General features: G+C 39.3%; 1 long non-coding RNA gene across 1 annotated transcript in view; it reads left to right on the forward strand.

Annotated features, from left to right (window-relative positions):
• The window catches only part of LOC110340215, a 436,963-nt gene extending 430,316 nt beyond the window's left edge, over positions 1-6,647 (forward strand). Inside the window, exon 6 of the long non-coding RNA XR_005880918.1 lies at positions 5,844-6,647. This is a non-coding gene — a long non-coding RNA (uncharacterized LOC110340215). The remainder of the gene's footprint in view (positions 1-5,843) is intronic.
• Positions 6,648-24,502: the final 17,855 nt, after the last annotated feature.

A 24,502-nucleotide genomic window follows, 5' to 3' on the forward strand; every position in this document is an offset into this window, starting at 1 on the left:
TGATGTTTCCTGTTGGTTTGCTGTATATTGCAAGACCTTTATCATGAAGGGGTGTTGGATTTTTTCAAAGACCTTTTCAGTGTCTAGTGAGATGATCGTGTTGTTTTTCTTTTTCAGATTGTTTGTATGGTGGATTACAGTGATGGATTTTCATATGTTGAACCATCCCTGCAACCCTGGAATGAAGCCTGCTTGATCGTGTTGGATGGTTTTTCTAATGTGTTTTTGGATTCTATTTGCCAGTATTTTATTGAGTAATTTTGTATCAGTGTTCATAAGGATTATTTGTCTGAAGTTCTCTTTCTTAATTATGTCTTGTGTGGCTTGGGTACCAAGGTTACTGAAGAATTATAAAAAGAGTTTGGCAATGACCCTTCTGCTTCTGATGTGTGGAACACTTTGAGGAGAATTGATATTAGTTGTTCTTTGAATTTCTGGTAGAATTCTGCACTGAAACCATCTGGCCCTGGGCATTTTTTGGTTGGGAGACTTTTGATGACTGCTTCTATTTCATTAGGGATTATAGGTCTATTTAAATTGTTTATTTGTTCTTGATTTAATTTTGGTAAGTGATATCTATCCAGAGAATTGTCCATTTCCTTTAGATTTTTTAATTTTGTGGAGTACAGGTTTTCAAAGTATGACCTGATGATTCTGTGGATTTCCTCAGTGTCTGTTGTTATGTCCCCCTTTTCATTTCTGATTTTGTTATTTGCATATTGACTCTCTGCCTTTTATTAAGTTTGGATAAAGGTTTGTCTATCTTATTGATTTTCTCGAAGAATGAACTGTTTGTCATATTGATTCTTTGTATTGTTCTCCTACTTCCTACTTTATTGATTTCACCCCTCAGTTTGATTATTTCCTGATATCTACTCCTCTGGGGGTGAGTTTGCTTCTTTTTGTTCTAGCGTTTTCAGGTGTGCTGTTAATTCCCTACTGTGACTGTTCTCTAGTCTCTTTATTTGGTCACTTAGTGCTATGAACTTTCCTCTTAGCACTGCTTTCAAAGTGTCCTATAAGTTTGGGTATGTTGTGTCTTCACTTTCATTGAATTCTAGGAAGTCTTTAATTTCTTTCCTTTTTTTTAATTTCTTCCTTGACCTAGGAATGGTGCACATTCTTCAGTTTCAATGAATTTTTAGGTTTTCTGCAGTTTGTGTTATTGTAAAATACTAACTTTAAAGCATGGTGGTCTGATAAGATACAAGGGGTTATTATAATTTTTTGTACCTGTTGAGGTTTGCTATGTTGCCAATTATGTGGTCAATTTTAGAGGAGGTTCCATATGACACTGAGAAGAAGGTATATTCTTTTGTGTTTGAATGGGATGTCCTATAGATATCTGTTAATCCCAATTGGGTCATAACTTCTGTAAATTCCTTGGTTTCTTTGTTAAGTTTCTGTCTGGTGGTCCTATCTAGTGGTGAGAGTGGGGTGTTGAAGTCTCCCACTATAACTGTGTGAGATCTTATGTGTGATTTGAGTTTTAGTAATGTTTCTTTTAAGAACATGGGTGCCTTTGTATTTGGGGCATAGATGTTCAGAATTGAGACTTCATCTTGATGGATTTCTCCTCTGATGAATATGAAATGACCTCCTTAATCTCTTTTGATTGATTTTAAAGTCTAATTTTTTAGATATTAGGTGTGGTACCCCTATTTGTTTCTTGGGTGGAAAATCTTTTCTCAACCCTTAACTCTCAGGTACTGTCTGTCTTTGAAGTTGGAGTGTGTTTCTTGTAAGCAGCAGAAAGATAGATTCTGTCTCCTTCATATCCATTCTGTTATCCTGTGTCTTTTTTTATAGTCAAGTTAAAATCGTTAATATTGAGGGAAATTAAGGACTATTGATTGTTAATTCTTGTTTGTTTTGGTTTTGTTGGTGGTGGTGGTATTGTGTGTAGGTATCCACCCCTTTTTTCTTTTGGCTGTTGGTAAAGTGGGATTATCTATTGCCTATGTTTTTGTGAGTGAATTTAACTTCCTTGGGTTGGAGTTTTCCTTCCAGAACTTTCTGTAGGGATGGATTAATGGCTATGTATTGTTTAAATCTGGTTTTGTCTGGGAATATCTTGTTTTCTCCATCTATAGTGATTGAAAGCTTTGCTGGGTATAGTTGTCAGGGCTGGCATCCATGGTCTCTTTGCGTTGGTAGAATATCTATCCAGGACCTTATGGCTTTCAGAATTTCCATGGAGAAGTCAGGTGTAATTCTGATAGGTTTGCCTTTATATGTTACTTGGCCTTTTTCCTTTGCTGCTCTTAATATCCTTTCTTTATTCTGTATGTTTGGGATTTTGATTATTATGTGACAATGGAACTTTTTGTGGTCCACTTTATTTGGTAAGCTTCTTGTACTTTCATTGGGATGCCTTTCTTTAGGTTGGGAAATTTTCTTCTATGATTTTGTTGAATATGTTTTCTGCATCTTTGATTTGGGTTTCTTTGCTTTCTCCTATACCTATTATTCTTAGATTTGGTCTTTTCACAGTGTCCCATATTTCCTGGATATTTTTTGTTAGGGATTTGTTGGACTTAAGATTTTCTTTGGTCAGCCGGGCGTTGGTGGCGCACGCCTTTAATCCCAGCACTAGGCAGAGGCAGGCGGATCTCTGTGAGTTCGAGGCCAGGCTGGACCGACAGCCTCCGAAACAGAGAAACCCTGTCTCGTAAAACCAAAAAAAAAAAAAAAGATTTTCTTTGGTCAATGAATCTATTTCTCCTAGTGTATCTTCAACACCTGAGATTCTTTCGTCCATCTCTTGTATTTTGTTGTTTATGCCTGCATCTGTAGTTCCTGATCATTTACCCAGCTTTTCTCTTTGCAGCATTCCCTCAGTTTGTGTTTTCTTTATTGTCTCTATTTCAGTTTTCAGGATTTGAAATGTTTCATTCATCTGGTTGGTTATTTTTTCTGGGCTTTCTTTAAGAGATTTGTTGATTTCTTGTATTGTTTGTGTTTTTTTCCTTCCATTTCTTTAAAGGATTTTCTCATATCCTCTTTGAGCGCCTCTATCATTTTCATCAAGTTGTTTTTAAGGTCATTCTCTTCTGTTTCATCTGCATTGGGATGTTCAGGTCTTGCTGGTGTATAGTCCCTAGACTTTGGTGAAGTCGTATTGGTTTTTCTGTTGTGGAATATGTTTTTATATTGTCTGCTTCCCATCCCTTCTTTCAGTGGGTGTAGGTGGAATTTCTTCCTCTCCTGGTAAGTACATGTCCAAGGTTCCCTTCTGGTAGGTACAAGCAGGTCCAATATTCTGGTGGCTCTCCTCTTCCCTGGGTGGAAGCAGGATTAGTTCCGGGACATTGGCAGACCGTGGATGGGTTCCCCAGTGTGCATTCACCAGGCCTCAGGAGACCCTGAGCACGGCACTGAAAGTTGGGCCAGAAACAGGCCTAAGCTTACCTCCTGAAGTTTGTATTTTTATCACTTATTAATAAAATATGATAGAATTAAACTTTAATTAAAAGAAACTTTGAAGGATAAGGGAAATCAGTGAATTGATGAATTATCATAATGATTCCACGTCCTTAGGAACTGAAGGCTGAAGAGATGGCTCATGGCTTAAGACTCTTACTGTGCAATCAAGAAGACCAGAGTTTGGATACCAGTGCTCACACAAGTCAGGCATCCCCAAATTCCTGTAACTTCCAGTTCTGAGAGACAGGACACCCTCTTCTATCCTCCATATACACATAGGCCCAAGCATCCCCCCTACATATGTGCATATACAGAAATAAATAAGTAAAATACAGAAGAAAATGAGAAATAGCAATCATATAAGGACCCAAATATATCACTTAAATGTCACCCTAAGATAAAGCAATTGGAGTGATTTCTATTAAAGAATAAGACAGATACAGTACAAACCATCACAACTTAAATTTCATCAGAGCAACAAACTCAGAGGAGGAATAAAGTTACTATTTTTCATATATGATAATTAATGATAATCAAAGTTAAAACTTGAATTGAAATGCTTTCCTTATGTCTATAACCTATTCCTGAGTTAGTTTTTCTTTAAATTTTGAGTGATCCTTTGGTATCTTTTCATCATATGACTAAACAAAAGAAATAGAGAGGAAGAAGAGGAGGGGAGAGGAGGACATGGGGGAGCAGGAAAATTGAGTCAGGGGAAGAAGAGATGAGAGTTGGATGAGAGATACCATAATAGAGGGAGCCATTTTAGGTTTGAGAAGAGATCTGGCACAAATGAAATTTCCAGAGCTCTACAAGGATGATACCACCTGGCAATCTAAGCAATAGTGGGGAGGCTACCTTAAATGCCTTTCCCTGATAATGAGATTGACAACTACCTTGCATGCCATCCTAGAGCCTTCATCAAGTGGCTCGTGGAAGCAGAGGCAGACACCCACAGCTAAACACTGAACTGAACTCTTGGAATCTAGTTGCAGAGAGGGAGGAGTGATAAGCAAGGGGTCAAGATCTGGCTGATGAAACACACAAAAGCAGCTGTCCTGAACAGGTGGGAGCTCGTGGACCCCAGACTGGTGACTGAGAGGCCAGAACTGATCCAGACCCCCTGAGTATGGGTGTCAGTGAGGAGCCCTTAGCAATATGTAGGGCCTTGAATAGTAGATCATTATTTATCCCTGGCATACAATGGGCTCTGGGAGCCCATTCCACATGGAGGGATACTCTCTCATCCTGGACACATGGGCAAGGGCCTACGTCCTGCCTGGGATGATATGACAGACTTTGAAGATCCCCCATGGAAGGCCTCACCCTCCCTGGGGCATGGAGGAGGGGTGGGGTGGGAGGCCAGAGGTATTGATGGGAGGCTGGGGAGAAGGGGAAGAAGGGAGGGAGAGGGATCTGGGAATGATATGTCAAGCAAGCTTGTTTTTACATAAAAAATTGGTAAAAAAAAAAAACCAAAAGATGTTCTTCAGTTCTTTCACTCACCATGCTTGCTTTTCTCCCCTCTCAGTAAATTCATGTTGAATTACTTAGAAAAGGCCATATCCAGCATCTAGTAGGGTTATAGAGACTGCTTAGCACCTAGGGGTCCCAGCACCTAGGTTGGGTGGCTCACAACCACTTGTAACACCAGTTCTAGAAGATTTCATGCCCTTTCCAGGATTCTTTGTGTTCCCACACTCAGATGCACATTCTTACACATATATACATATAATTAAAAATAAACAAATCTTTCGAACTAGTTTTTAAAGTATTTATAGGGCCTGGTGAGATTTGTCAGGTTAGGGTGCTTGCTGATCTTCAAGAGGACCCCATTCTATTCCTAGCGGCCACATCAGGTGGCTCACTGCTGCCTGTAACTCTAGCTCTATGGATCTGACCCCTACTCCTAGCCTCCATAGTCATCCAAACCCACAGGGAGTATATTCACACAGACACATATACCTATAGATAAATTAAATCTTTGAAATTATAGTATATATTTCAGCACTCAATTGTGAAATTCTTTTGTCTTCTCTAATTTATATTTTTCACTTCCCATTTTTGCTTTAAGTTTCTCTCAATATATGTCACAGAAGAGTAATGATTTTTATTTTAAGTAAAATGGAAAACAGTTTCATAAAAGTCATATCAATTTAAAATTTTTAAATTTTAAGACATTCAATTTCCAGTGTAGTTGGATACAGTTCTGGTGATATTCATCATCATGTAAGATTGTCATCGAACATCCCTGGAAGAACAAAAAGCTATAAAAAGTCTCCATCCTCCAGCCTCAGGGACTCCTGAAATTCCCCCCGCCTCCAAGATACTGGGACTTGCATTTACCTCTTTTCTTCTTCCTGGGAATATGAGTTCCCTTTTCACCCATTTTGATACATTTTGTGTCTGTCTTTTAGCCATCATTTGATGCTGTATGGAGGAGACTACTGTGTAAGAAAAGGCTGAAGAACAAAGTACAATGGGAGAAAGTTTGGAGGAATAAACACAGTCAATTACATCGCTACACATATGTCCTGCTGTAACAACAAATAGAGCCAGAATCTTAGTGATGGAGTGTGTTAGACTAGGAAGTCTTTCATGGAACCCTTCCTCATGTCATTCCTGCAAGACCAGAAGACTTCCATGATAATTCTCTTACCTTCATAAGTGTCTCAGAAGTCATCAACACAAAGGAAGAGAGAAACTATAGGCCTTGTTGCTCTTCTCTTTTTCATTAGCTTAAAAATTACAAGCCTTGCCTTTGCAGCCCATTTGGTAGAACCAGTCACAGTGCCTTGATGTGGCTGCAGAAGCTATGTTCAGAAAAGAGACAAGCAATCTGAGAAGCACTGATGTTGCCTCCTCCACAGGACTTGAAAATGATACAGTTATTAACCCATCAAATGTAACAGCTTGGGACATTAAAATAGCCTAGAACACAGAAGAATTTTTATTTCAGATACATGATAAGAGGAAGACAAAATGAGACTCAAAGTAAATTGCTCTCCTAAAAAAACGCTAAAATAAGCAGCACCTGTCTAGTTTTGTTTGGAATTATCAGAAATGAAACCCCTCAAAGCCAATGGTCACCAAAGTAGTTTTACCCAGATTTCATGTTCTAGTCTCATGCATCTTGCTGGTCATGGGAGGCATTATGGCACAAATTTTATTTTCTTGGAACAAACAAACACCAACATCATATTAAATATGCAATTCTTTTCTTCCTTGTGTGGTACATGATGCCCAGTTGGTAGACTATTGCTTGCACGTGTGCCATGTCCTTGGTTTGATCCCTACAGTCACATGAATCAGGAGTGGTGGTGTATGCTTGTAATCTGAGCACTTGAGATGGGGAAGGAAGAAACTCAAAGTACAGTGCCATCCCAGGCTGGGTTTTGAGTTTGAGGCCAGTGTAATCTATGTGAGACTTTTCCTTTAATTTTTTAACATTGTCTGCCACCTTATCATCCTGAATATACGCAATCCTATCTTTAAACATTATTTTTTTCTCATTATATAGCTCATGCTAGCCTCAAACTCATGCTGTATGCCAGGATGTCCTTGAACTCTCAGTGTTCCCGTCTAAGCCTCCTGTGCACGAATCAAGTTTATACAAACATGCCCAGAATGTAGTTAATAGAATTTACAAATGTGAAGATAGACACTTGAGGTAGGGATGGGAAGGTAGGATATTTGTATGTGTACAGAATTCACACAAGAGGAAAAATCAATATCTACCTTTATTGTGAATAAGGAAGGGGTTTCAAATACCTTTTCTAAAATAGCATACTTTTGAAAAAATAAGAAAGTAAGCAAAGGTCAAGATTGAAATTTGGGCACTCCTGAAAATCAAGTTTATTTGGCTAAAACCCAGAAAGGATACTAGCTAAAGGCAAGAAGAAATTAATTCCGTGGATGGGAAATGAAGTATTGTTGATGAAGAGAAACACACAGAGCCTTCGATGTAAGACAAAGAAACCTTCAAATCCACACAGGAGGGGAAGACTGACAGCAACATTCAAGCTGAAATAATTCTCGAAGGGTACAGGCTTCTCCTTCTTTATGTTATATCTCTTGGTCTTCAGCAGGGTATTTGACAGTGTTTAAGACAGAGGCCCAGGCTTTCTCAGTTTACACTGCATTCTCTCTACGACTCTTCTTATATCACTAAACCTGCTGGCAGGTTTCCTTCTCCACTCCCCTCTGCATGCTTCACCCCGTGTGTGTGTGTGTGTGTGTGTGTGTGTGTGTGGTGTGTGTGTGTGGTGTGTGTGTGTGGTGTGTGTGTGTGGTGTGTGTGTGTACATGTTCCTTCTCCACTACCCTCTGCATGCTTCGCCCCGTGTGTGTGTGTGTGTGTGTGTGTGTGTGTGTGTGTGTGTGTGTGGTGTGTGTGTGTGGTGTGTGTGTGTGGTGTGTGTGTGTGGTGTGTGTGTGTGGTGTGTGTGTGTACATGTTCCTTCTCCACTACCCTCTGCATGCTTCGCCCCGTGTGTGTGTGTGTGTGTGTGTGTGGTGTGTGTGTGGTGTGTGTGTGTGGTGTGTGTGTGTGGTGTGTGTGTGTACATGTTCCTTCTCCACTACCCTCTGCATGCTTCGCCCCGTGTGTGTGTGTGTGTGTGTGTGTGTGCGCGCGCGCGCGCGCACATGTTGTGTACAGGTATGCACACATAGTGTTTCATGTTTGTGGAAGCCAGAGAGATTGACGTCTGCTATCTTAGTCTACAGCTCTTTACCATATATGTTTTTTGGACACAGGGTCTTTTACTGAGCCTAAAGTCCCAGAATTCACATGGACTCTCTTGACAGCAAGCCCCAGAGATGTCTCTGTCCCTACAGCCCCAGCACTAGGATTACAGGAATGTACCAGCATGCCCAGCCTCATGCAACTGTTTGGAGAGCTGTCCTAAGGCTTGTACAAGAAGCACATTACAAACAGTGCAGAATTACCAGCCACCTCCTTCTTTTCCTGTCTATCCACAGCTGAAGTGGCCCCACCTCAAAGTTTCTGTAAGTTCACTATCTATCCCAGAACAGTTCTGCAAAGGGCATTTCTCACTGTGGTGATGTGATACCATTCTTCCCTCCTCTCCTTCCCTGCAGACTGTGTCAGTGTTTATCTGAATATTAGTACTATGTAGCTTGTACCAGCAGAAACAGCAGCTGTAACCATACAGCACAGCCCACCCTCAACATCTTCTTGGGACATGTATCTACTCTTTGAATTATGGCCCCATTTGTAAGTTAGCCTGGGTTGGGATTATGTATTTCTTTCTCTTTTCCCTTTTTATTCCAATGGAGTTAAAGTCAGCAGGGAATCTTCATTAAAATTCACCATGAGGCCCATTTGCTTGCCATTTCCCTTCCCCCAAGTCTCATATCCCTCCTACCCTGCCATGAACTGTGCAGAACAGAGGAGTGACCCGTGGAAATCTCACTGCCACACTGAGGTGCAAAACACAGAGAGATGCTCCAAGATGCCTGCCTGTCAAATGCAGATGACAAATATTTACCCTCTCTGGATACCCTCCCGGTAGTTTCACATTCATAGTTTTATTTCATTCTCTATTTTAGGAAGGCAGTCATTGCTCTTGAGCAGATGCAAATACTACTGACATTTGGAGGCTGTCTAGCCTTGCACTATCAGCTCTTGCTACAGATTGATACGGGAAGACATTTCTGGTGGTTGTTGCAGTTGCTGGCTATTGCGTTCTTCCTGTCGGCCCCAGTGAGATGCTCCCGTGCCAGCACCATACTTCATATTCATCTATAGGAACATCTGGCCCATGTCTAACATTTAATTTCCACACCATTAGAGTCAAACAATACATGTACATCAGTAGATAATGTAATGCATTATCACGCAAGGCAGAGAGTAGCAATTTATTAGCCTAATTTAAAATAGCCTTCAGCAAAAAAAAAAAAAGTAGTGCATCTTAATTCAGAATTCTGAATGGAGTGACATGTTTTCCAGCAGAATTCAAAGGTATGTAATCAGACACACTTTGGAAAAACTTTCCAACATGTGTTATCATCTAACTTGTTCAAGGATGGAACAGCCATCCTGTTTTTTTTTATGTTCTAAACCAATTTCATCCATAATAACACAAAAAGAGATAACAGCCTTTGGAGAACAAGAGGTGGGGGGGGACCAGACATTCCTTGGAACATAAGTAGACCCCACCCACATCTCTCTTTCTTAGGAATTACAACCCGAGTATGCAGGCTACTTGTATTTCTTTGCATTTACAAATCACAGAAGAAAGAGGAAACTGCTTTGTATATGTCATGGTTTAACTCCTATTTTCATCCCACCAAGACATTTTCATTATGACTTCAGGTTACAGACAATGCATATGGAGAGTCTTTGTCTTTATGGGGGAATATTATAACTTTCCTAAGGAATTAAGTGATGTTATCTTACAAAGTAGTTTAAGCCTTGCAGCCAAACAAATGAATCATTGTTATTAAAATGCAGACATATTCAAATATATTCTTGGTTATTATTAATGAAATCAATTTCTGTCCTCGAACAAACATGTCTAATAGAGAAAGATACACAGGGCTTATAAACACTGACAAGCACTTTCCCATCCCAGTAAATGTTACAAGTGGAAATAATCACATATATTTATAGCATGTGAGGTAGCACAAATCAGAATTCTGTGATGCTTACTGAAGCAGAGTCAGAAAGCTCATGGCATGTGACAACTCTTCAAAAATCACAGGATAATTATCATCTTGTGGTTTTTAAGCAGAATTAATGTGTCATTTGAACCTTCTCTTTTAGCAATGATGTACAACGTCCAAGGCCCAAGTTTGTGTTGAATTTTACACTGGGGTTTCTGAGCTCACAGATCAATGAGAAAAATGAGAAACCCATGTCAGTAGAGCTTAATGTCACAAGACAACTGGAGACAGTGCTTACGTGAGGAAAGAGAGAGAGTATCTAGGTACCCGAAACAAAGCCATTCCAAATATTGACAAGATTTTGTGCTCAAATTTGGAGGATGGGCTAACACACAGTGCCTCATCTTAGTAGTGTCTGATTTATGCATGGTGCAACTGTGGTCAGCATTTCAGGGATACTATGCTTTGAATTGTGGATTTAGTTGTTCTGGATAGTGATGTGCAATGAACTACTCTCCATAGGTTGGAGCAGTGGCTGTGAGTCACAGCTTCCAGGCAGCCATGTGACCCTGAAGTGAAACAGCAGATACTGAATACTATAGAGTGCTGCATTGAGCAAACTTGAGGAGATAGAACTCCTGTCCCTATCTGCGAGTCATGCTCTGATCCCAGGAAAGGAGGGTGGTGTGGGAGGCCAGGAAGTTGAAGAAGATTCAAGAAGAGGCAGGTAGACGAGATGTACCTTCTTCACCAGCTCACTAGGCAGGCAGCCACTGATGGGCACCTAGGAACATAGGCTGCACACAGACTGGCATGATACACACAAGCAGGATGTTGAAAGTAGAGGCTCACGCAAACAATGCCACCTGTGACCTGGACGGTCATATTAATACAGGTCTACACAAAGTGGCACTTTGCCAAAAATAATTACAAAATAGATGACATCACTGTTTAATTTGGGGTTCCTTAAAATATCCAGTATCAGCCATTTTGCAATGACTAATAGCTCCAGTGTCCAGTGTCAATCATGTTTTGCTGACTCAAACCAGATCTGCATCATGTTGTCTGGACATATACTGGCTCTTGTGTCCTTCTGCTATGAACACCTTCATTCCCCTCTTTTTCTTCTATCTACTCTCCTTCATTTTATTCATGAGCACTCCAAACCCTTTGAGAAGATATAAGGAAGAATCTAACTGCATTGAGGACTAAAGACTCTTCCTTTAGACTGTGTACTAAAGTCTGTTTAGTGGACTAAACAAGCCTAGGAAGAAGATAATAAATCTTTAACCTATTTTGTTAATAATTCAACAGTCAATCTGAAACCTCCGAAAAAATGAGAAGCAAGTCAAATTTGCAGTGGCAAAGTACCTCTAATAAGTAAGGTACAGCACTTTACATATTTATACATGAACTCACTTCATGATTGGAATGTCTCAGAATGTTATTATCTCTATGCTATTTATGGTATGAAATAACTTATAGAATTAAAAAAAAGACAGTAGGACTTTAATCTAGGCTGAGGGTTACTCTAGATCAGTGGTTCTCAATCTGTGAGTCATGACCCCTTTGGGGGGTCAAATGACTTTTTCATAGGGGTCACCTCATACCACCAGAAAACATATTTACATTATGACCCATAAGGGTAGCTAGATTACAGTTATGAAGTAGTAATGAAAATAGTGCTATGATTGGGGTCACCACACCATGTGGAACTGTATTAAAGAGCTGCAACATCAAGAAGGCTGAGAACCACTGCTCTCAATGTTATCATAAACACCCAGAGGCCATCTGGACGGGAGGTTGGCAAAGGTGATGGGTAGAACTGTTTCTGTTAGCATCTGCGAGGAAGGCACAAAGAGACTCCAGCTTTCTCTTCTTAGCAACACATACAAATCTTTAAGCTTCAGGAAAGTTCCCAGATACTGATATTTTGTTTGATATCTGTAGCTGCTAAAGCATTGACTATATAGAGCAAATTCTCATAAGTCTCCGGCTTATAGATCAATATTACAGTTATGGGTGGGTCTGTAGAGCTTACTGTGTAAGGTGGGTGAAATTTGGGGCTTCTTTTCTGTTTGAGCAAGAAGACCTTAGTACCACTGTGAGAAAATTCTCAGATTCTAAGCCCTCATGGAGAAGACACTGTTGTCATGGTGACGAACTAATATTTTTTATTTACTCATCACCTTATTAAAAAGAAATTACAGGGTTAACAAGATGGTTCAGTGAGTAACTCAGTAACTTGGTGAGTAGTCTCAATGATGCTTGCTATCAAACCTGATGACTTGAATTCAACCCCTCAGGATTCATGTGGTTGAAGGAAAGCCCCAACTACTGTCTTCTAAGATGCACATACACAATATAGCATGTGTATGTGTACCTGTGTTCATGTGCTCGCTCACATGTGTGCACATACCCACACACTCAATAAAGCGTGTTGAAAATACAAAGATTAACACAGCTTTTCCAGATAACATATACAGCGGGACAATAAGCGTAATGAAGGTGTCAAAAGTATGTTGGAGTCTTAGGACTCATTAGACCCTCTGGACCTTACTCAAAACAATCATACTAGTTAGATATCAATATTAGACCCATTGTATCAAAGCGCTTAAGAAATGCTGATGATGCTGAAGAGCATAGCTAACAGTAGCCAGGTGATGAGTAAAGGTTGTAGGCCTCCAGCTGAGGTCTGCATGACCCCAAATAGCCATGCTAATCAGAAAGGGAAGCAAGAGTGAGGTCACAATTCGGATGTCAATCTCTCTCTCTCTCTCTCTCTCTCTCTCTCTCTCTCTCTCTCTCTCTCTTCAGTTTGGTTTTTCAAGACTGGGTTTCTCTGCATAACAGCCTTGGCTGGCCTGGAACTCACAGAGATCCCCCTGTCTCTGTCTCACAAGTGCTGGAATTAAATGCTTTTGCCACCACTGCCCAGCTGAATCTCCCTTTTTAATATCTGTGGCTGGCATAAATTAATTGATTAAGACAGTATGACCAGAGAGAATATTGTCTGTGTAGTCTTTATGTCAAGGACCTGGCATACTTGAATATAGCTAAGAATACTGAACATTTACTCCAAGGTAATTTATATGGTTATTATCCTTAACATTTATCATCCAATGGCTATTTTCATTTTGCACATGGGGAAGCTGAAACATAAAGATGATGCATAACAAGTTCAAGGTCACATAGTAAGAATGTGGGAACATCAGGCTACATTCAGATAGACATATGCAAGTGGGTGTTGCAATTATCATTATACTACATACCTTCCAATGAGTACTTTATCAGCGATTTATGGTGGTTCCATAGGGATTTTTCTTATAGCATCACTAAATATAAGCATGACTCCAAAGGGGATGACAATTAAAAGAAGATTACTCAAGGGCTAATGTAACAGATCAGAACCAGAGATGTCTTGAGCTCAATTTAGGGATAGATTTCAGAGGCCCCAGAGTGTCAGTTCTCAACAGAACACTATTTCCACAGTCAGTGAGACATGATTATGGGAATCAGCAAGTCTCAGATGCTACACGGTCATGATGCTTTCCAAGGGGGCTCAGTACATAAAGGGATTATATATACTATATATATTATATATACAATGTGCCTTGGTATTCATTGTGATTGTGGGAATTACTTCTGAAAAGCTTCTGTAGGGGATGTGGTAGTTAACTGTCATTTTCAGCTGGGAGACACCCTCTGGGCATATCTGGTAGGGTGTTCCCACAGAGGCTTACTGAGGAAGACGCACCCTGAATGTGAGTGGTATCATCCCACGGGCTGTGACCCTGTACTAACTAGGAGAAAAGAAAGAGGTGAAGTGGCAGAATCCATTGCTCTCTTTCCTGGCTATGGATGTAATGTGACCCTTAAGAAGCCTGTCCATCACAGCTAGAGCATCCCCTGCCATCATCCTTTCTTGCTTGATGGATTGTACCCTCAAGCCATGAGCTTGCCCTTCTTTCTGTAAATTCATTTTCTCAGGAATTCTTTCATAGTGATGAGAAAAGGAACCAATAACACAAGGGAGTAAGTTTAAAAAGTAAAACTTTGAGATATAGCAATCTAAAGAAAGAAGCAGCTTGAATAGTCTCCAGGTTACCTTCAAAACCCACGTGTAAGCCTCACGGTTTGATATCTTCAGGGCATTGGCTTATTTTTGGTTGTATTCTATGATCAAAAGTCTAATAAGGAGGCTTAATAACAGCTTAAACACAAATAAATAGCAAAAGACTGAAAGAATGTGTGTCTGTGAATATGAAAAGGGGTATGGAACTGACTCCATGAAATATCTCTCCACTAGGACATGGATATTTACAACATGTGTCCTCCATTTGGAAAAAACAGGACTCTTAGATCCAGGGAGAATTTTTATTCAAACAAATCTGTGTTCCTGCTGCACAGAGTGTATCTCAGAATGACACTGTCTCTGGCTTCTGCAATTCTAGCATGATTTCTTTGCACTGGTTGAAGGGTCCTGCATTCAGATGCAATCAGATGATCAAATATAGGTTTCTTATTTAGTGCTTCCATAGACACAGCCCTGTGTAGAAGTTTTCTTATAATAGAAATTGTGTATTCTTGCCTTGGTTTTACAAGCGTCTTGAGCTCTGGTTTGGAAATTACCTGTGGTCAACAAACCAAGGATTTAAGTTCCAAAGCACATTAGACTCATAAAACAGGTTCAGTCAAACACCTGAATCCCTTAGATCAAAAAGAATCTACAGACAAAGAGAAGGTGCTTAAGTTAAAGCTGCCTCAGGGCACCAGAAAGTTATGGGTTGGTGGGTTTTATAAGACTACTTACTATGCTGTTCAATTATAAGAGAGAAAGCAGTTGCCATAGCAACCCCACATCTAATGATGCTTATGCTTCCTCTGAACTACACAGCACCTTCTTCTAGGGACACATTGACCAGTTCAGCCTGCTATGGGAATTTTTATGTCTAATGTTAGGCTTGAAAGAAGAAAACTGCATTTCAATAACATGGAAAATGTAAATATGCACATATAATCATAATTTGCAACATTAAAATACTATGACAAATTATCTCATTTTTGTTGGTTATTTTACAGATCAAAGTGTTTTTTTACTGAACTTAAAAAATAAAATGCATCTAATCATTTAACAATACCACATGTAAGTCTGGGAATAAAATTTAGTTGGGGGAGTGTTTGCCCAGTGTGTATAAAGGCCTCAGATCAGAACTCCAGCACCACATCAATGTCAGGATAGGGTGGTGTACACCTGTAATGTCATCACGCAGGTGGTGGAAGCAGGAGGATCAGAAGATAAGGTCATCCTTGGCTAGATGATGAGTTCAAGGCCAACCTGAGTTACATGAGACTCCCATTTCCAAAAGTAAAATGAAAGAAATCATGTGTTTTACTCGGGGTTCTCCATAGGGACAGAAAAGAATGACTGTATATGAAAAGGCACTGCATTACACTGGCTAACTGAGAGTAGATATGATCTGGAAGGTCCAAGTTAGTTCTAGCTATCTCAATCTGGAGAGGCCTACACCTCATCAGTTTTAAAGTCCGTGAAGCTGGATGTCTCAGCAGATCCAATCTGTTGATGAAGGACTGAAGGATTCCTAGAGAGCTGCTTATCTTCAATCTACATCGGAAGCCCAAAGAAACTGGCTCAAATATCAGTGAAATAAGGCAGGAGCATCATGGCAGATAAACTTCCAGTGAGATTAAAGACAAGCAGGCAAGACCATGAACCTTTCATTTGAGGTGTCATTGGAAGTTGCCACTTGTGTTTAGGGTCTATCTTTCCATTTTAAATGATTTGATCAAGTAAACCTCTCACAGAAGTGATGAGTAACTTGCCTTTTAGTTGATACCACATATGATGAAATTAACCATCACAGCATGTGTGTAAATGGAGTTCTGCTAACATGTAAACATGGGAGCATTTTAATACCCAGAAAACTGCAAATTTTATAAAATTTTTGTTGGAATAACAGTTGCTTATTAATATAGACATTTGGATATTAACCTATGTTTGAATAAATTTATTAATAATTAATAAGTTCTAACCCAAAAATGTAAAAACTACACATCTAAAATATAAACATCTTACATAAAACGATTAATTATAGATACGTAAGCTAAATAACAGAGAATACAGTTTATTAGTCTCATAATTAGTTAAATAAATACTCAACAAAATAAGAATATGAGGTTGAGTTGAGCAATTATTTCAAAGTTAAAACGAACATTTCTCCCAGTTGTATGTTAAGGATCTCAGTTGTATGATCTAGAATCTGTTTTGCCTGCAAAATAACCTGGCACAATGGTAGCATAAACCTTGTGGAAATAACCAACTGATGTTTGATTTGACTTAAGGCCCACTCCATGAGATGGAACCAATATCTGACACCGTTTGGGTGACCAAGAACCAGAATCTAGATAAATCTAGGGTAAAACCAAATACTAGTCTTAAAAAGCATCCTTAGCCATCAGGGAAATGCAAATCAAAATCACTCTGAGATATCATGTTACACTGGCCAGAATGGATAAAATCAAAAACATCAATGACAGTCTTTGCTGCAGAAGATGTGGAGAAAGGGGAACACTCCTCCATTGCTGGTGGGAGTGCAAACTTGTGCCACCACTTTGGAAATCAGTATGGCAATTTTTCAGGGAAATGGGAATCAGTTTACCTCAAGATCCAGCAATTCCACTTTTAGGCATATACCCAAAGAATGTGTATTCATACAACAAGGACGTTCAACTATGTTCATAGCAGTGTTTTTTGTAATAGTCAGAACCTAGATGGCCCTCAATTGAAGAATGGATGGAGAAAATGTGGTACATTTGCACAATGGAGTATTACTCAGCATAAAAAAATGAAATTTTAAAATTTGCAGGCAAATGGATGGAACTGGAAGAAACCACCTTGAGTGAGGTAACCCAGTCACAGAAAGACAAGCATGGTATGCACTCATTCGTATATGGATATTAGACATAGAGCAAAGGACTACCAGCCTACAATCCACACCACCAGAGAAAATAAGAAGCAAGGAGGACTCTAAGAGAGAAACACATGGTCCACCAAAGAAAGGGAAAGGGACAAGAACCCCTGAGCAAATTGGCAGCACTGCGAGAGAGAGAAGGGAGGTAGGAAAAAGAGAAGGGGAGATGAGGAGGGGGGAGGAAAACAAGATGGATCAGGAAGACTGAGACGGGAGGAATAAGAGGAGAGCAAGAAAAGAGATACCATATTAGAGGAAGTCAGTATAGGTTTAAAGAGAAATCTGGCACTAGGGAAATGTTCAGAGATTCAAAAGGATGACCCCAAATAAGAATCTAGGCAGTAGTTGAGAGGCTGCCTTTGATGCCCTTCTCCTATAATAAGATTGATGACTACCTTAATTGCCTTCCTAGAGTCGTCATTCAGTAGCTGATGGAAGCAGAAGCAGGCACCCACAGCTTAGCACTGAGCCATACCACTGGAATCCAGTTGTAGAGAGAGAGAGGAGGGATGAGCAAAGGTGCCAACACAGTGCTGGAGAAACCCACAGAAGCAGTTGACCTACCTAGTGAGAGAGCACAGGGACCTCAGTTGCAAAGCTGGGGAGCCAGCATTGGACCAAACCAAGCCCTCTGAATATGGCTACCAGCTAGGAGCCTGGGCAGTCTATGAGACCTCTAACAGTGGAGCTAGTGTTTATCCTTAGTGGACAAATGGGCTTTGGTAGTTCATTCCCTATGGAGGGATACTATTGCAATCCAGATACATGAAGGGGGGATTGACCCTCCCCCAAATGATGTGATTGCTGTGGAAGACCTCACTATCCTTGGGGAGGGGTTCAGAGGTAGGTGGGGGTGGTTTGAGGGTATCAGTGGCATGGGCATGGGAGGATGGGAGGGTGAGGGAATGGGGGATTGATATGTAAAATAAGATTGTTTCTAAAAGAAAAAGAAAAGAAAAAAATTAACAACAAAATATCTCTTAATGATATTTCTGCAATACTCATAGATCAGTGACTTACTTGGCCATCACCAGAGAGTTGTCCTCCTGCAGAAGATGGAAACACTTACAGAAACACACAGTCAGACATAATGCAGAGAGAGAGCTTGGAACACTCAGCTCTCAACAAGATGTCTCCATCAAATCCATCCGCTCAGAGTTTATGGAACCCTATTGAAGAAGAGGCCATAAGGAGTAGTGGGGACAGAGGGGACAGAGGACACCAGGAAAACAAGATCCCCCTAAAACAACTGAGCAAAGTCCATATGGGTTCACAAAGACTGAAACAGCGATCACAGGGCCTACATGGGTCGGTACCAGGTCCTCTGCATATATACTATAGATTTCCATTGAGTGCTTTTGTGTGACTCCTAAACACGTCAATTAATATGTCTCTGATTCTTGTGCCTTTGTATGAGGCTCTTTTATTTTTCTTTTGCATTGTTCTATATAACTTAAACATGATGGTTTTTGTTTTATCTTATTATGTTTTATTTTATCATGTTTTGTTGTTATCTCTTAGGAGCCTGTTCTTTTCTAATGAGAGTAGAAAGGGAGTGGACGCCAATGGGAGAGGAGCTGGGGAGAAATAGGGAGGAGTAAGGAAGGAAAAACTGTTTTCAGATTATATCTTATGAGAAAATGGTCTATGTTTAAAAAAGGCAGGGGAGAATTGAAGTGAACCTGAACCCATTGTAGCTATGTGCTTTTAAACATCAGGCAACCATTTAGAAATAGAGGTCTTATTTAAAGTTGTCCTTAGATAAATGGTAGTAAAGAGATCTACAAACACTGAAGTTCTGCTAGGCCAAAGACCTTGAGGGCCCTTTACCCAAATCCAATGACCACGTCAGAAGTACCCATTAAGACTGAAGCTATGTGCTGTGTTTTGCATGCTCCATGTAAAGGACATATTTACTTGTTTGTCATCTGCATCTCCTCTGATTCCAAAAACAAGACCCAAAAGTTTCCTGACCCAAAGATTCAACAACTGCTCAGAACTTATTCATAGGTCATTAGCAATATAGAAATTACTTTCCTTAAAATATTTACTAATTTTCATTTTACATATAAATGTTTTACCAGCATTTATGTATGTGCACAGTATGTATGCCTAGTGCCTGTGGAGAATAAAATAGGACTGGATTCCCTGTAACTGCAGTTATAGACAGTTGTTATCTACTAATGTGGGTGCTGGGAATAGAACTTGGGTCCTCTGGAAGAGCAACAGTTGTTCTTAACTGCTGAGTCATCTCTCTAGCTCTAGAAATTACTTTTGAATTGAAGGTCTGTTGGAAATAAAACTGTGCTAGTTGGAGCATGTTCACATTTTCATATAGAACCAACATAATAAACACTATTTAGACTCCCTGGAAAGCTCATAGAGCCCATTTGATCTAGGGTGTAATGGAACTGCTTTAGACTTGTAATAAAATATAATTGGCTACACTACATATGTAAGGCAAAACATGAGGCTGCAGGATAAATCATTTTTATTGCAAATGCTAATACTTGAGAAATTAGATTTTATTTCCACAAAAAATAGTTTAATTAGAACTTTTTATGACTTTGGAGAAAACTTTAGAGCCCCTTCAAAAAAGTTATTCAATAACTATTCAGCATCTCTTATGGATAGAGTATTATTGTTCCTATAGCTACCAGTGTAGACAAAAAAATGACAGAAGCAAATAACACTCAGGTAAACAATGACAAAAATTAGACAAAGACAACCTTATTTAAATTATGCAATTGAAGGATAGAAATAAAAATTCAAATAAGAAGGCAGGAAATAAGTTTCTTACAGACATTTGTGGAACATTTATAATCCCAACATCTGGGAGACTGAGGCAGGAAAATTGTCATGAATTTTAGGACATCCTGGGCTACATAGTGAGTTTCAAAGTAACCTGAAGGGCTGTATAAAGAAAGAGCTACAACAAAATACTACAACAGTGACACTATTTATGATATCAGCAAGGCAACAGACTAAGAAGATAAAATATCACTTCCCCTTAAAATGCTAATTTTAACAACTGCATATAATGGGAAACTGTTATAGCACTCTGTACAACATAGATATTTGAAGCCCATTGAACTCTGCTGCACTGGGAGAAGGCATAAAACCTAGAGTTTACTGCCATAGGGAAAATAAAGGAAATAACTCTATCACAATTAATAAAAGACCCACACTGATATTTGGGTTCAAGCTTCAAGCTGAAGATCAGAGAAGCAAAGAAGCTGATCAATAGCTCTTTCCTCTACCTCATGCTGAAAGGGCTGTCCTGTTTCCCAGGAGTTCTCCACCAAGCCTCAGACTGCTGCCTCTACTCAAAGTGGCTGGAGACTAAATCTCAGAATGCAGCCTGAGACACTGGGGTCCTGTCTTTTATATACCTCTCTGGGGCTGGGACTAAAGGTATGAGCTCTGTTAATTTTTTAGATTGATTCACTCTCGTGTATCCCTGGGTGACCTTGAACTCACAGAGATCCACACTGATTCCTGGGATTAAAGGTGTGTACCACCATTGCCTAGCTTCTACAGCTAACTAGTGTGGCTGACTTTGCGTTCTGATACTTCAGGAAATCTTTATCAAATCATGAATAATATATCACCCCCAATGAACCTAAGGATCCAAACTGGCTTTGAGGTATTGAGATGAGGCATAATATCTGCATCTCCAGAGAGAACAAGAAGAGGAGAGCCATCACACCTATAGGGAAGACCCCAAGGAGAGCTGGTGAGGGGGTTCATTGGTTAAAAGCAATTGTTGCTCTTCTACAGGACCAGGGTTCAATTCCCAGCACTCTCATGGTAACTCACAACCATCTATAACTCCAGTTCCAGGGGACCTGATGCCTTTTTGTGGACTCTATAGTATACAAGTACTACCCAGAAATTTATATAGGCAAAATACTCACACATAAATAAAATAAGAAAAAGCCCAAGAGAACCCTCAAGACCCAAATCTTCAACCAGGATGATTTGTATAGGCCTTTTCTTCCCAGAATCAGACAGTAAAGATGTGAGAAGATGAAGGTGAAGACAGTGACACAAAACTGCAAGAATTATGAAAAATCAAAGAAACATGGTCCAAGTGTTTAAAAGCTCCAGTGATTGACTCCAAAAAATGAATATCAGTGACTTACCTGACAAAGAATTCAAAATGATTTGCTAGGCTTCCAGTGAGCTATGATAGAATAAAAATAGATAATTACATAAGTCAAGGAAAATAATACACCAACAAAATGATGAGTTTGACAAATAAACATGAACAACGGCAAGAAAATATAGCAGAAATTTTGAAGTTGAAGATTACAGTGGCTGAACTGAAACATTTAATTGAGAACTTCATCAATAAAACTAAGCAAATGGAAGAATAAGTGATTTGATGATAGTTATATTAAAATAATTCAACCAGAGGAACAAAAAGTACAAAGAAGAAAAATTTAGTGTTTTGTTCATTTCTTTGTTTTTTAAAGCTGCAGGATTTATGAAGCATCATGAAACAAGCCAGTGGAAGCATTAGGGAGCCCTATAAAGAAGAGAAAAATGAGAAAGCCAGAGACTCCATGTAAAGAAATTATAACTGGAAGCATTCCAAATCTGCAGAGAGATATAACTATCTGGGTTCATGAAAGCTGAATCATGATGAGAGGGAATAATTTAATAGAATAATATGATGAAATAGAGTATATTAATAGACTAAAGAGACAGAATCTATAAAAATCTCCTATCAAAGAAAAGACTGTAATTACATGATTTCATTTAACAAAAATCTAATAGTTATTCTTTTCAAACTCTTCCCAAAGAAATTGAAAAAGAGATCCTTCCAAATTCATTCTTTGAGTCTAGCATTGCCCTAATACTAAAATCAGGACACTATAATGAAGTGGGTTATAGCCCAATATCCCTAATGAGTGTGCATGCAAAGCACCATAACAAACAATAATACAGCAAAAGAATTCTATACTGTGGCTAAGTGACAATCATTAAGATTGACTTCAAGAATGGTTTGACCTCAGCACATCAATATATATGATATACCATATAAATGATAATGAAGGAAAATCTTGAGATCATGTCAATGAATGCAGATGTCATTTGAGAAAGTTTTCAGTTTGTATTTATAAATGATTTGAAGAGGCTGAGGACTAACCCCAGAACAACTATAGACAAAACAACAACAGTAACAATAACAACAATAACAACCCCTTCCAAAGACCTATGTAGCCATCCTGAAAGCCCTTTTCATTAACAACAGTCCTATGTCCATGATAAAAATTCAGGAAGTACTTAGAGGAGTTTTCTAATAATCTATGATTTTTTTAAAAAAGATGAGTTTGGGGGAGCATTGAGACAGGGTTTCCCTGTGCAGCTTTGTAGACCAGGCTGGCCTCTAACTCACAGAGATCCTCCTGCCTCTTCCTCCTGAGTGCTGACATTAAAGGCATGAATCACCAAGGCCCAGCCAAGAAAATGCATTTTACATTAGTGTTTTCAATTCCCAGCATACACACACACACACACACACACACATGCACGCATGCACGCATGCATGCACGCACGCACACGCATGCACGCACACACACTGGCAGTTTACAGCCACCTGAAACTTCAATTCCAAGGGTTTTGGTGCTGTCTCCTAGTCTCTGTGGGCACCAGACACACACATGGTACACAGACATACATGCAGGCTAGCCCCCCCACATATAAAATTTAAAAAATGAGAAGTTGAATGCATGATTCATTAAAAATCATGCTACCTTGTCCCTATTTGCCATTCATAATTGACATTCTGAAGTTTCTTTCTCTAAATGAGTATTTCATTTCTGAAACCAGAAAGTACACTGCACGCAATGTCCTTCATGGGAATCTTACAAGTTTATCTATGATTTTCTATATTTCCTAGGTGATAAAATACATTTCATCTCTTTTATATTTGAGCAGCTGTTTATATCTATAAGTGTAATATTCATGTCAAAGAAAGAATGTATAAACTTTCTACTTTTACAGGATGAAGACAAAGGGGTTGGATATTTTTTTATAAAAGTCAGCATATCTGAACTGTTCATTTTTTACAAGAAAACTAAACAAAAGTGAAAATTGCTTGTGTTGTAGATTTGAAAATCTGATGGCTATCTAAAATTGTAATTCTCATCAATGTGTTCAAATATAGAAATTAATGACTAAATCACATACTTTAGCAAAAGGCATTGTGAAGGATCTTCTCATTCTGGAAGCCCTGAGTCATTCTTCCCACACTCAATTTTGAAACTTTTCAATATGTGAAGGACTTTTTCTCAATTGCAACAATATATGTATTTTACTTATATTTTATTTTGTGTGTATGTTTGTAGGTGAACATATTCCATTGCCTATATCATTCCTTTGGGTGGAGATCAGAGGTCAAACCACAGTAGCCAGTTCCCTTCTTCTAACAAGTGGGTGCCAGGATTGAACTCAGGTCATCAGGCTTGGTGGCAAGTGTGTTTATTTGCTGAGACATCCTGCTGGCTCAGACTCATATATTTTAAGTGTTTGTTTTTCCATTCTCCTCTGCGACCAATATTAGGAATATGTAATTCAGAAAATCCCAGATCTTCAAATACATTATACCTTTTCCTTGCAGTGACTTCTTAGAATCTTACGCTGCAAAGAACACTTTTCACAATTAGTGTTTCTAGCTATACCTCTCATTTCCCATGGTGATAGGAGACAGTCTGGCCTGATTCAAGAAGACCTGCTGGGTAAATGCTTAGCCAGGCCTTGTTTGCCAGCATTCTTCCTAGACAGGGTCTTGAACAGAGAACCTAGTTTGCGTTATTAAGTGAATAAAAGCTTTCAGATCTCTTAAGATGCCAACTACGCTGTAAAAAGCAAAGCTATGGAGACCATACTTCGATCAGTGATTGTCCTCAGTAAAACGGAAAGTATGGGTACAGAGGCGAAGAACAAATGTTTTCAGCACAGTGGAATGATTTTGTATGATACTAGAATGATGGCTATATGTTTATTACATGTGGCAGACACATATTTGTCAAAACTCATATAATGTGAGTCACCAGGATTGTAAACTTGGAATGTTATCTAATAACAGTATGTATGCATAGCTTATGATAATAACAAATGAACGACTATTTGTTTGATGTTGACTATAGGGGAGTCCCACTTATGCATGGATGCACACACACACACACACACACACACACACACACACACACACACATGAGCCTTTAAAAAACAGAATCTCTTGGGTTGTCTTCATTGTTTGAGTTACCCAACAGTGATAAGGAGGAGGCGTTCAAGGTATTTCTGAGCCCAAATAGTAAAGAAAGGGCACTATAGGCCTGCAACCAGCTTTCAGATAGTCTGTGGATCAAAGTCAGCTGCCAATTAAAGTCATTTTGCTGGCAGGTACAGGCATCTCTGACATTACCTTACATGGCCCTGCCACA

The sequence above is a fragment of the Mesocricetus auratus genome, unplaced genomic scaffold, assembly GCF_017639785.1.
Source record: "Mesocricetus auratus isolate SY011 unplaced genomic scaffold, BCM_Maur_2.0 Super-Scaffold_100013, whole genome shotgun sequence".
Taxonomy (NCBI): Eukaryota; Metazoa; Chordata; class Mammalia; order Rodentia; family Cricetidae; genus Mesocricetus; species Mesocricetus auratus.